Source organism: Rhinatrema bivittatum, chromosome 9 (genome assembly GCF_901001135.1).
Source record: "Rhinatrema bivittatum chromosome 9, aRhiBiv1.1, whole genome shotgun sequence".
Classification (NCBI taxonomy): domain Eukaryota; kingdom Metazoa; phylum Chordata; class Amphibia; order Gymnophiona; family Rhinatrematidae; genus Rhinatrema; species Rhinatrema bivittatum.
In genome coordinates, this window is record NC_042623.1 from 63,999,858 (window position 1) to 64,011,989 (window position 12,132).

Here is a 12,132-nt window from a genome sequence, read left to right on the forward strand (position 1 = left end):
TGGCAGAACACTGTCTTAAGTTTTTGCTTCAGAAATTAAGCTCTGGGTCACAGAGGCACTGAATTAGCACGAGCTTGAAACTTAAGAGCAGTAGCCTTGATGACTGGCACTACTGCTCACAAGTTTCTGACCTTGTGCTAATTGAATCCCTTCTTGTGCCTGCTCTTTGAACTGCAGTGATTGTTGCAGGATCACGCCTGTTCCTTGCAGAACAGGAAGGCAGGGGGCAGAACAACCAAGAGGGGAAGGGCTGAATTAGGTAGCAGAGTGGCTGTTTGTTCTGCCTACTCCAGACTTGCCTCCCTCTGGAGGGGAGCGGCGGCAGCGGCGGGGGGCCTGAGCAGAACACCCTTACTGCTCCACCTCTTAAGTCTGAAAAGAAGTGGTAGAACTCCCTTCCAGGCAGTTCCCCATAAATTAAGCCCTAGGTACAGACCACCCCCACCCCCCAGAATCTTTTGTTAAAATCAAGGCACACCATTTATGTATGCGTGTGTGGTTTTATTTATTTATTTATTTATTTATTTATTTATTTATTTATTTTCTTGCTTATTTAATTATTTATTTGCAATGCTTATAGTCCGCCATCTTAACAGACAAACTGTTTATGGCAAATACAACAAAACAGATAAACCAAAATTACAAATAAAAACATTAAATGTTAAAAGCTTATCTAAACAAACATTTATAAGACAAAAATATTTTCTCTTTTGTGTTTGAATATAAGAACATAAGAATTACCATACTAGGTCAGACTGAGGATCCATCAAGCCCAGTATCCAGTTTCCAACAGTGGCCAATCCAGGTCACAAACACCTGGAATGATCCCAAATAATAGATGGATCCCATGCTGTTAATGCCCAGGGACAAGTAGTGGCTTTCTCCATGTCTATCTGGTTAATAACAATTTATGGACTTCTCTTCCAGGAACATGCCCAAACTTTTTTTAAACCAAGCTACTCTAACTTCCTTAACCACATCATCCAGCAATGAATTCCAAAGCTTAATATGGTGCTTACTGAAAAAGAATTTTCTTCGATTTTTTTAAAAATATGCTACTTACTAACTTCAAGGAGTATTCCCTAATTTTTGTATTTTTTGAAAGAGTAAATAACAGATTCATATTTACCCACTCTATTCCACTCATGATTTTATAGACCTCTGTCATATCGCCCCACAGCTGTTTTTTTCTTCAAACTGAAAAGTCCTAACCTTCTTAGCTTTTCCTCATAGGGAAGCCATTCCATCCCCTTATCATTTTGGTTGCCCTTCTCTGTACTTTTTCCAATTCAGCTATATCATTTCTGAGACCTGGCAACCTGAATTGCACACAATACTCTAGGTCTGGTCTCACCATGGAGTGATACAGAGACATTATTCTCCATTCCTTTCCTAACAATTCCTAACATTGTCTTTGCTTTTTTGACCACCACCACACACTGAGCCAAGCATTTCAAACTATTGTCCATGATGACATTCAGTTCCTTTTCCTGGAACCTAATATTGTGTAACTACACTGTGAGTTACTTTGCCCTACGTGCATCACTGTACACTTGTCCACATTTGATTTTATAAAAAGAAAGGTGATTAAGAAAATCCAATAAGCTAAACTAATAAACTAGTTAAATTTCATCTGCCACTTGGATGCCCAGTTTTCTAGTCTTGCAAGCTCGTCATGTAATTTCTCACAATCCGCTTGTGATTTAGCAACTCAGAATAATTTTGTCGCCTGCAAATTTGATCACTCGTTATACTCTTTTCCAGATTATTTATAAATATATTAAAAAGCATCGGTCCCAGTATAGATCCCCGAAGCAATCCACCATTTACTTTTCTCCACTGAGAAAACTATTTAGTCCTTCTCTCTGTTTCCTATCTTTTAACCAGTTTGCAATCCACAATAGGACATTGCTTCCTATCCTATGACTTTTAATTTTTCTTAGGAGTCTTTTCTTGGGAGTCTCTCATGGAGGACTTTGTCAAACTCCTTCTAAAAATCCATATCCACTATATCCACTGGGTCACCATTATCCATATGTTTATAAACACCTTCAAAAAAATTTAGCAGATTGGTGAGGCAAGACTTGCCTTTTGTAAATCCATGCAGGGAATGCCCCCTTAAACCAGGTCTTTCTATACATTCTGTGATTGTGTTCTTTAGAATAGTTTCCACAATTTTCCTAGCCCTGAAGTCAGGCTGACCGTCTATGGTTTCCTGGATAACTCCTGGAGCCCTTTTTAAAGATCAGCGTCACATTGGCCACCCTCCAGTCTTCTGGTACAACAGACAATGTTAATGGTAGGTTACACATTACTAATAGTTTAATGGGACAAAGCCAACATGGATTTAGCCAAGGGAAGTCTTGCCTCACCTATCTGCTACATTTTTTGGATGGCATGAATAAACATGTGGATAAAGTTGAGCCAGTTGATAAAGTGTATCTGGATTTTCAGAAAGCATTTGACAAAGTCCCTCATGAGAGACTCTTGAAGAAATTAAAAAGACATGGGATAGGAGGCAATGTTCTACTGTTGACTGAACAGAAAACAGCAAGTAAGTCTAAATTGTCAATTTTCTCACTGGAGAAATGTGAATAGTGGAGTGCCTCAGAGATTTGTTCTGGGACTGCTGCTTTTTAACATATTTATAAATGACCTAGAGATGGAACAGTGAGTGAGGTTAATTATATTTGCTGATGATACAAAATTATTCATAGTTGTTAAATCACAAGAGTATTCTGAGAAATGGCATGAGGTCCTTGTGAGGCAGGGAGATTGGGCAGATGAAATTTTATGTGGAAAAATGCAAAGTGATGCACGTAGGAAAGAACAACCCAAATTATAGCTACACAATGCAATCACCAATCAGTAAAGGATCTAGGCATCATCGTGGATATGTTGAAATCCTCTGCTCAGTGCATGGTGGTGGCCAAGAAAGCAAATAGAATGCTAAGAATTCTTAGGAAAGGAATGGAGAATAAAACAGACAATATCATAATGCCTCTGTATCGCTCCATGGTTCGACCGCACCATTAATGCTATGTGCAGTTGTGATCATCACATCTCAAAAAAGATACAGCAGAATCAGAAAAGATACAGAGAAGGGCGACCAAAATTATAAAGGGGGTGAAACAATTCCCCTATGAGGAAAGGGTAAAGAGGGGAGATATGATAGAGGTCTATAAAATGAGTGGAGTAGAATGAGTAAAAGTGAATCGATTGTTTACTCTTTCAAAAAATACAGATTAGGGGATAGGCAATGAAGTTACTAGATAGTATATTTAAGACAAATAGGAGAAAATATATTTTTACTCAACATGTAATTAAACTCTGGAATTTGTTACTGGAGGATGTGTATCTGGGTTTAAAAAAGGTTTGGACAAATTACTGAAGAAAAGCCTATAAGCCATTATTGAGATGGACTTGTAGAAATCCACTGCTTATCCCTGGAATAAGCAGCAGGGAATCTATCAACCTTTTGGGATCCTGCCAGGTACATGTGACCTGGATCAGACAATATTGGACCCAAAAAGCAAATCGGAAGCCGATCCAGTTGGCTGTGATACAGTAAAGACAATGAGAATCGGAGAAATAAAGGGCTTCTTCTGATCGTCCGATTCTCATTGTCTTTACTGTATCTCAGACAATATTGGAGACAGGATACTGGTCTTAATGGACCTTTGATCTGACCCCGTATGGCAAATCTTATGTTGGTAATAGTTCTATAATTTTGTTTTTTACTTTTTTCAACTCTGGGGTATAAACCATGTGGTCCAGGTGATTTGCTAGTCTTTAGTATGTCAATCATACATCATCCACGTTGACCAAGATTTGTTTCAGTTCTTCCGAATCATTAAATACCGTTTTTGGCATGGGTATCTCCCCAACATCCTCTTAAATATGATGCTGTAAACCGCTTTGGTCAATTTATATTGGTAGAATGGTATATAAATATGTTAAATAAATAAATAAATAAATAAATAAATACCAAAGCAAAAAATTCTTTCAGACTTTCTGCTATGGCCTCATCTTCCCTAAATGCCCCTTTAACCCCTCAATCATCTAGTGGTCCAACTCACTCCTTCACCTTCTTCCTGCTTTGGATATATTTTAAAAGATTTTATTATGAGTTTTTGCGCCTATGGCCAGTTTCTTTTCAAATTCTCTTTTTGCCTTCCTTATCAATGTTTTACATCTAACTTTTCAATGATTCTGCTTGTTTATATTTTCTTCAGTTGGATCCTGTTTCCAATTTTTGAAAGAAGTTCGTTTGGCTAAAATAGCCTCTTTCACTTCATCTTTTAACCACGCTGGCAGTCATTTGCTTTACTTCCACTTTTCAAATGCATAGAGTACATCTTGTCTGGGCTTCCAAAATGGTATTTTTAAACAATGTCTTTCCTGATATGAACTCTTAACCTTTGTAGCTGCACCTTTTAGGTTTTTTTCCTATTTTCCTATTGTTATCAGTCTTCCTTTTGAAGGTTTAATGCTAGAGCAGTATATTTACTTAATTTCCTCCCTTCAGTCATTAACTCAAATTTGATTGCATTATGACCATTGTTGCCAAGTGGACTCACTACCATTACCTCTCACACTGTTTTGGGTTCAGACCGTGCACACTGGCATTCTGCCCAGGGGCTCTGACCTGGAGGGCTAATCTTACCGTGGTCTACACTGGGGGCTTCCTGAGGGGCTTATCGCCTGCATGCACACAGGACTACCTCAGGGGCTTACCCAATATAAACATATTCAATTACTGGGATTATACCTGGGGGCTTGAACCCAGGACCTTATTTCCTATACAAGTATCCACTCACTTTGATTCAGTACTTCACAGTTCCAGGTACTCAGGAAAGTAAGTTTATTTGAGTAATAGGAGGATAGGACAAATTGAATCAGATCATATAGCAGAAGTAATGCTAGATAATAACAATTGCTACTTATATATAAAAAGCTTACATGTTTCCAAAGGATTAGCCTGTGCTGTCATGTCCAGAAGCACACTCGCCCTCTCTCTCTCTGTTATTTGTCCTTATACATTAAATGCTTGGGAGAAGCAGTGATGTTCCCTCTCTCTGAGTTCTTATCAATTTCAGGCACAGCTGTGTGGTCTTCAGTCTCTCAGGCTTTATTTTAAGTTAATTGCTTGCTTTCTCATCATAGACCTACTGGAATAACTCAAATAAACAGACTCTTGCCTGTTCATAAGCATTTCACAGTGCAAAACAGTAAATATGAGTTCACTCAGAGGTTGGCCTGTGGCCTTCAAACTAGTCTGTGTCTGGGTGATAACTCTGAATTCACAAGGCCCAACCTCCACACACATCCGCAACCAAAGAAACAAAAAAATGACTCCAACACACACCAAATGCTGTATTTCACTAAAAATTAAGTTTAAAAATGACTCCTTCTCTTGTCAGTTCCTGGACCAGTTGCTCCATGAAGCAGTCATTTATTTCAACTAGAATTTCGACCTCCCTAGCATGTCCTGATGATGTTTACCCAGCCAATATTGAGGTAATTGAAATCTCCCATTATTACTGTACTGCCAAATGTTTTAGCTTCTCTAATTTCTTTTAACTTTTCATCGTCCATCTGTTCATTTTGGCCAGGTGGATGGTGCCATACCCCCACTACTATACTCTTCCCCATCGCACATGGAATTTCTACCCATAAAGATTCTACTGTGCATTTAGTCTCCTGCAGGATCTTTATCCTATTGGAATCTAAGTTATTCCTAACATAAAGCACTACCCTCTTGCTTTTCACCCACTGCCAAGTTAAACCATCATATCATTGCAATATTATTTATATCCTGGTATAGCATTGTCCCATTGGCTACCCTCCTTCTACCAGGTCTTTGAAATGCCAGTTATATCTACCTCTTCATTCAGTGATATACATTCTAACTCTCCCATCTTTTTTAGACTTCTGGCATTAGTATACAGACATTTCAAGTACATTTTTTATTCGTATATAAAGTTTTGTAGTAATTAACAGGGATAATTTGGAATCTGAAAAAAAATAACAGCAGGTACTTCAGTAACCACAAAGGCTCATGCCAAGAAAAGTGGATAGAAAAATTAGCCATAATTTTAAAGCTAGACATTATCAGTTTAAAGTTACCATAATTAGTCTATCAAATCCCTAAGAGAAAGCATTATTATTTGATTTTATATTCTGACTTTCAGCCATTTCAAAGTGGATTTCATTCAGGTACTGTAGTGTCAAACATAAATGCTTTCAGCCCCAAACAAGTCATTGATGTAGTAGGTATGAAAAATGACCAGAAATATAATAGTTTTGAAAATGTATTCTTAATATTACTACTACTACTATTATAATTAATGGACATTTATTTAGGTCTACAAGGTGTACATAGTTTTGTACAGACCCATACAAGAGACAGGCCTAGCTCTGTGGAGCTTATTTTCTAGTCACGACAAAAAGGACATTGAAAACAAGGGGCTACTTTAATGGAGCAGTGTCTCTATCCTCTAAATGAAAAAACAGTCAGTGGGAGTAAGTGTAGGTTGGGGCTGAGAATGCAGCTAAGGGCCCGTTACTTTTGAAGACAATTTCACTGCTAATTGGGGTAAGCTGCATGCAAACATAATCCTGGAGATGGTATGTAGTCTGGCTATTTGGCCTGCAATAATTTTCTTTTTTTTTCTCTTCCCTTTCACCCCCATATTTGATGACTAGGTCACAGTAGAATCTGTAATGCAAACTTATTATTAGAGGTGAAACATCAGAGCAGGAACAACTACAGTTAGGAAGGGAACAGTTCTTACCACTAATAGTGCTGCTGTAAACAAACATCTCCGCTGCACCACCAGACACACCCACTCTGCAGAGCTCATTATTTGTCTAGGACATACATGATCTGGGAGTGCCATAAAAATTGGTTGAACAACAAGGTTATGATGGGGGGAGCCAAGTTAGGAATTGAAAGTAGTGTGATAAAAGTGTGTGGTTTTTTTTTTTTTTTTTGGTTGTTTTTTTAGGTGGGATTTGAATATGGCCAGAGAGGGAACATGGAAGGCTGTTATTAGACATTTGTTGAATTCAGGGAGGGAAATGTGATCTGATTTCTCAGTAACCATGAAGCACTTTCTCAGAAAAGCACAAAGAATGTGTCTGTCATTGTCAGATTCCTTTTTAGCAAGACAATCACTGAAGTCTTTATCCCAGGCATGTGATGGTCATGCTAGGAAGCCACTCTTACTGTGTGACTGGTGAGCCCTGATTTGCAGCATGTGTATTCTGAGAGGGAGAAGGAAAAGGCATAATTAAAGGGAGCTTTGCCTTGGCAAACTTATCTTCTCTAAGAATTAGTATCGGCTCCCCTGGTCAGCCAAGATGAGATATTTCTCTGAATTTCTAATGGTGTTACATTGGAGGGTGAATCTGAGAAATTACAAAAATAACATTGTCTTTTCTGCTCCCTTGATTCATCTTTTTTAACCACGGTAGGAGGCCAAAAACTGGTAATTGCAATTATTCCTATCAGAAAAGTAGAGGGCTCTCTGCTCTAATTTCAGCTTGCATAATGGCCTAGATGTAATAATCACTGAGAATGATAACATTGTATGAAATGTTATTCGACTGTTCTTTGGCTTCAGAAAATCACTTTCATACAATAAATGACAAAAATATTATAAAGTTGGCTTTTTAAGTAGAATCAATTTTTTTCCAATTGCCTTTCATTGACAAGTTACATTCAAGTAACAGAAGGATTACATAGACCTGCCACGGTAGTAAAGTTAAGTATTACTGTAACCCCTGGGCTGGTATCCCCTTGCAGGGTTGCAAGGGCAACACCTGAAATAGTTTGAACTGTTACAGACCTCTCCTAATGTCAATTCCCTCTGAATGTCCAGAATTCCCTAATGGGGGAAGATTTATTCTTCTAGACCTTATGCATTGTTTAAGGTTTTAATCAAACAGTAAAGTCAATTGTAAACAGCACTAATAATTAGACTGGAAGCTGATGTTGTTTCTAACTTAAGCTTTTACTGATGAAGGATGGAAATTGATGATAAGGTTCTTTACAGCTCTCGGTATTTACAAATCCAATCTTTCCACTTCAGCTCTTCAATAAATTTGTGACCTTATACTTCCAATAAATGTATTTGGTGATTAAAGCCAGTTGTTAAAGTAAATTCCAATTAATCATTTGTGTTCTTTATTCAGTCCAAGCTGTGGGGTAGTTGTTTAGCTTCTTCCAATTATATGGTAGACAGGATATTCCCTCAATTTTTAGGATCTAATGTAAAGTCCCTATTAGTCATACCTTTAGTCCAGTTGAACCATATTCTCCTCGCTTCATTATATTGTAACAGGATGGTACCTCCACACTTCTCTGTCCTCTCTGATTATCTCAATCAGATGATAGTAGATGCACTGAATGGATGCCACCGTTCCTCCTCCTATCTCTCCTACTCATTTTCCCTAGGAATGAAAAATAATCTTATCCTCCACAAAGGACATTGATGGTCTGATGGTCCTTTCTCCGTGAGAGACACCTCTTTCACAAAATGACAAAACAACTGAGCCCCTGGGCCCTAGTGTACTCAGAGGATAATACAAAACAAGGCCATAAGAGAAGGGAAACCAAACCACACAGGAAGAAAGGGTGGAAAAAACTTCCTCCTCACAACAAAACAGGGTAAAACTAGGGAAAGGCAGCCTGTCTTCTTTACTTCACTCAGATCTCAATCAGAGATCCAAGGGTCCTTCTCTAAGAAAGTAAACCAAAGGGTATGATGCCCCAGGGAGGGTCAACTAAAAAATCCACATCTTAAGATGGTGGTAGGGGGTTCATATAGGCTGGGAGCGCCCACTAGAGGGAGCTAAAAGCCACACTAATACTACTACATCTGTTCCCCTATAAAGTTAAGACCATTCCTCTTAATAGGAATCCACAGGGTTCTCTACATGAATATATTTAACTTTTTTCAGTCCTTAATTACTTGGAACAGTTTTCTATTTTGGCTTTATTAATTCAGGAAGGCTCTGTCCTACAATAACAAGTAGTCTCGGTGGGATAAGCAGCAAATGTTCTTTAAGAAAACATCTTTAAAATGCTAATCCATTCTCTGCCCATGCCTCTTCCTCCTCTCACAGGTTACATAGATCCAGAATGCGATAACCGTGCTGGTGACCTCACCAAGCATCAGGTCGTGAGAGGCGCTCTTCTTAGCAAGTAACCAAAAAACAGAAAAATGCAGACTAGGGGCAAGGAGCACGTGACTTAAAGAAGAGGCTCCTCTAGCAAGGCAGAAAATGTGAAAATTAAGAAACAGGCTTGCAGAGTTAATTTGCATATTTTGGTACCTGTGCATGGGACCCAGTAGTGGATCCAGTTTTTGTGAGACTCAGGACTTAGAAATATTTATGGCAGAAAGATATTAGGTGACTTTGCAAAATTAAGATAATACTGTAACTCCTCTGCTCCCCTCCTTTACAAGGAGGTCACATATCCAAGCCTTGCTGAGCACCGATCCACTCATTACAGAGCCCGGGACACAGATTATGGGATGGGGGCCAAACTTAACCCCTAGGGCCCTAAAAAGGATCACTCTCAAAACTTAAACAGTCCACTCTCCTAATATTGTATTCCAAACAGAAAATGAGAGTTTATTGAAGAAATTAGAAGCTCGGCAATACAAGAACAGACACAGTGCAGAATACAAAAATCAAAACAGGAAAACAGTTCTTTATATTCCTAAACTCAATAAAGGTAGATCAATTCCTTATGTTGTGTAAGTACCTTTGTTTTCAGTTTTTATTTTATTTTTCCTGGGAATTTCAATGTTATAACCAAAAAAAAAAAAATCAGTGGAAAAATGAATTTTCTATTGATTTTTTTCCTGTTTGTTATAACAAAATCATTTTTCACTTTTTTTTTTTGTCTGCTATACCATTGAAATTCCCAAGAAAAATAAAATAAAAACTAAAAGTGAAGGTCCCTATGGGTAAGTCAAGTTCAAAAGCACACTGGATTCTCTTGGGATTCCCATCTCTTCCAGCCCCAGTGCAATGCTAGAGACTCCTCTTCCCGAGGGAACTCCCAGAGAAGAGGCTCGCTGTCTAACGAGTAGCCAGACACATGCAGGAAGCTATTCCCATCTCCTGCTAAACCAGTGAAGCTCTAAGGCAGAGGGTAGCCCCTTTGCAGCTTCATGCCAGGCTCCCTCGAAGATGTCTCTACTTCCAATAATTATTTCTCTACTGACGCATTGAGTCACCCTTTATATTCTCCTGATTCTGACCCGCCCTGTGGGCTCTCCTATCACTCCTAACTGACCGCCTTCTCTTTGGAGCCCCCCCCCCCCCCCAGCCCTAGAATAATATCACCTTTAAAAAACAACTCAGAGGCCCTGTATATCACATGAACTAAGTTTTTAGATTGGCCCCTATTTGGAATCATGCAATACATTGTCATTGTCATTATAGTATTCATGACTCTCATTATCCCTTTTTGCATATGCAGAATCACCCTCCTGGTATCATAAACATCTGGCTTTGGGAGAAAGAAGCCCACTGAGCCTGCTCCTTTCAGGATGTCAACTCCAACTAAGAGAAAGAAGCCAAAAACAATTGCTCAGGCTTCAGTTATCATAACTGCTTCATTAAAACATGCTGAAAAGCAGACTGTAAGAATCAAAGGGAAAAAGGGAAAACAAAATGTAAAAAGAAATCTTTCATGTCGCCCTTGGAAGTACATTACAGAAAATGAGACACAGGAGTTAGGGAAGTTTCACATAAATGCAGAAATGAAAAAAAAAAAAAAAGAAAAAGAAAATGTTTTATTCCCTTTTGCCCAGTCATCCTCACTTTCACTGTGTTTTGGAGAATCGGTCTGCTCACAAAGAGCACGCACCTGACTTTTGCTATGCTGAAGCTTTAGCCACTAGTCTATCCCACCTAGAACATTCCTTGATGGCTGAGCCATCTACACCCAGCATCCTAACAACAGGAGCTTAAGACTATGGGGAAAGGACGCTGATCTGTTTCAGCAACGGAGCCCTTTTCAACCTTCAATGATCCGGAGAAGAGGCCAGATTATAAACTGGACGAGTACCAACACCCACACCCACACACGCCTCACACCTACCTCCTAGGGCTCAGCTGAACTACTGACTCCCGATCTAATCTCAGAGATCCTGTTCTGGCCCCTGAGTTTTACTGCTGACTCCTGCAGATCCCACATTACAGCCTCCCCAGACCCTTCATCCAGCATAAACAGGTGATGCCTGACATTTATGCTGTGGCACAAGTAGCAGACGAGAAGCAGACTAGCAGAGTGTACAATTTGGCTGGGGGGTGGTCTAAAAAAATGAAAATAGGTTTTCAGATTCCCAAACGTCTGCTCCATAACTGCCCTGGCAGACTACCTGACGCGCCTGGGTACTGTTATCTTTCAGAGTCAAGTAATTACATAATATTTAGCCCATTTGCCATAGTCACTTCTCACTGTTCTGTCTTCACCTTTGGTACTTGGGTGTGCCACTTTGCCATGTGATAGTGGCACAAGAGGGAAATGAGGAGTATGCCTGAACAGCAAACCAACATGGAGAAGAAAATACCCAGACGCCTCTGCTGTTCTGTGGCCTGTCAGAGCTGAATGAACTCTGAGTGACTTTCTGAGCATGACTTGCAGAAATGTCCCTGAGCAGGTAGACAACCGCACAGGAACAGAGGTAAACAGTAAATAGTCATAGGAGGTATGTAGCTAGACAATCCTGTTTCAAAATATTTCAAAGTAAGTCATGGTACCCTGCTTAAAATAGCAAGTTCTTGCCGACAAAACTAGCGATCAAATAAATGCGTTATCCATACAGCATTCCTACTACAGTACAAATACTAAAACATGACTCTCCTTAATCTTCCGAGTTCTCAGATGTACTTCTTATAACAGTTTTCTCCTTCCTAGACAATATAATCGGTGATTAGGAGGAAGCCTCGGTGCTCTTAACAAGCTAAGAGCAAGGGGAAAGGGAAGAGAAGGTGTCAATGAGGGTAATTTTCTGCAGGTACAAAGTACTTGGAAACCCGAGTTTGAATTTTCAAAGCAAACCCATGCGGAGGAAGTCCACTTTGCGAATTCGCGGGGGTCCCCCA